The sequence below is a fragment of the Ornithodoros turicata genome, chromosome 1 (assembly GCF_037126465.1).
Source record: "Ornithodoros turicata isolate Travis chromosome 1, ASM3712646v1, whole genome shotgun sequence".
NCBI lineage: Eukaryota > Metazoa > Arthropoda > Arachnida > Ixodida > Argasidae > Ornithodoros > Ornithodoros turicata.
The window spans coordinates 225,764,106-225,766,861 of record NC_088201.1 but is presented as its reverse complement, the minus strand read 5'-3'; positions in this window follow the sequence as shown (position 1 = coordinate 225,766,861).

The following is a 2,756-nucleotide window of genomic DNA, read 5'->3' as shown; positions in this document are numbered from 1 at the left end:
GGAAAACAAATACATTGCTTGAAAATCTACATTCAAGTGATGCTCGCAAAGAGGAGGAATGCTACTGAAATATTAAATGAGCGGGAAGTATTAAAATGCTCTGTTCCTTGACATAACCGGCAGCTTCTGGAAGCGTTGCTTACCAAGTTTTTCCGCACACTGTTCACAAATTTTGCTCTCGGAGTAACTGACAAGAATGACATGGCAAACTTTTCCGCCTCCAAGCCCCTCTCACCGAAGGCACTAAAACTATGAAGAAACGCGATAACAAGTGGGGCGGAGTATAACCCGAATTTATATAACCGAATAAATAATTTGTCTGTATTTTGTTTGCTTGTATTTTTACTGTCACTTTTGCGTCGCACATTCTGTGCGTATATAATCTACACCGCTGCACTATGATGATCTGTGCATTCGTTAAGCTCGCTCAGATTTCGGGGCATCCATACTAAAATCCGTCGTCATCAGCCCTTTTCACTCCCTAGTCACAATACAACATGTTCACATAATCTCCCCTGCTTCATAACGTCAGCTACAATTTGACGTGAAACATCTTACTGCCGGAAAATGGATATTTTTTGCGGCTCCGACGTTTGCGCCTTTCGTCACTAAACACCCTCGAAAATAACCTAGCGCTTATTTTTTCTATTATCAACTTCTCAACTAATTATCGTAAGCCCTAGTTCGCGTTGCAGTATTAAAATGTCGAAAATATGGCACATAAAATTAGTTTCGCGATGCAACATCGCTCATAGAAAAGCATGGCAATCGCAGCGCAGTATCCGAGGGAGGCAGCGCCCCTTGCGGTGGACGCCGGAAACGGATTGGACGGGCGGTGCTCTTTGATCTTGGCGCCTTGAACAGGCATTCTCAAATATAGGAGGCTATGGCACGACAATGCAGACGAACTACTCATGTGGGAAGGGGATCAGTCGTATGCAGATTTCATTCCTCTGTCTGGGTGGGTGAGAGCTGAAACACCAGATGCAAGCCCAGAATTTCGATGTGTAGATGACCCCGTGGAGGGTCGCAGAATCGTAGAATTACGAGAACACATCGTAGAGAATCATCCCTCCGTCACGGAGAGACGATTCCTTCCTTTTTTTGTCACAGATGAGGCATTTGACGGAACGGCTACTAGGTACACGCTTCTCTGTTCCCCGCACGACGACAACGTTGACGATTTGCGACTCTATCTACCTAGCATAGCTCCTGTAATCATGCGCGTCCTGGAAGCTTATCCCATGCCTTTCAAATTTTGTCTGTCCTCGAAGGCGCTCATGGTTAAGGACGGAGCCGACGGGTTAACTTCGCACCTCCTTCACGTAAACCTTCACATGAGAGTGGTTCATAACCGACAAGAAATCGAAGGCGCGTTAAATGCTGCCATCGCAGAGTCCTCGCAACGCGTCGAAAACTATTCGAGAGAAGGGTCGGGCTTCACTTCCAGAGACGTTCAATGTGTCGACCTAAAAATAATACGTTTGAAACCGAAGCGGATTGGGTGCACTATCGAACTTCCCGCGTCCTTAACGAAAAAAAGAAGGATCCTGACAAACGTCAAGCTACCGTGGAACCACGAAAATGAGTGTTTCAAGTATAGCGTGCTGGCGCTCTTACATCCACTAAAAAATAACCCCAACGATTTCGTCAGATACAGAAAATACATGGATCCCACGAATCCTGAGACGCGCGTAACGTACTGGCCGCCCTGCTTCCCAGTCGCTTACGAAGACATTTCCCTGTGGGAGAGAAAAAACAAAATATCCGTGTACATCTACGTGTTCGACGAGCAAACGTCGACGGTGAGCACGGGGAGGGTTCCCTCTATGCTGTATATGGATAAAGTACATTTGGTCGAGGTTAGGGGTCATTTCTATGGAATCAGAAAATTTAGCACTTTCATGGGACGAAGTGCCTATTTTTACTGCGAGAAATGCACCAAGGGGCATCTAACGAAAGAGGTGTTGGAGCGACACGAACGCCTATGCCGGGATATAAATGAAACGATTTTGGAAATGCCAAAAGCGGGAGAAAGCCCGGATCCTCGAATTTTGTCGCGACGCTGTGTGATACGTGTAACCTTACCTGTCGTAACACCAAAGATCTCGTCGTGTTAGTGCACAACCTGCAATACCATTTGAGCTCCCTTCTCCGCCACATTGCTCGTTCTAAATCTGGGTGAACCGTGGATCTTAGCGTCTACCACAGAAAAAATACGAGGGTTCAACATTGGCGATCTCCATTTCCGCGATACCACGCAGTTTTTCAACCTCTCCATGTCGAACCTGGTGGAAACCCTGCTTGCAAGCGGTGGTGAAAGCGCCTTCGTTTGTACGCGCCAAATGTTTGATGACTACTACTACTACTACTAAATCATGACTATGGCCTGGGGTGATTCACCGCTTGAGAGCAGTACACTACCCCATTACACGAGAAGCGTGAGATGTGACCGTTTCCGCTGTCTCCTAAGGAAAGGCCTTTATCCGTACACCTTCGTCGACAGTTTCGAAGCGTACGATTTGCCCGCGCTACCGCCAAAGGACGCTTTCAAAAATGTCCTGAACGATGAAGATATCTCGGACGAGGTCAGCTCTGCTCCTGTCAGCTCTGCGACGTGGTGCTGTACTTCAGGAAGATTACGCTAGAGACGGATGGGATAGATATCTTACGCACTGTATCCCTCGCCAGTTACGCGTGGAGCAGCGCACTGAAGCTCACCAAAGTCAAACTCGAGCTCATGAGCGATCGTGAGA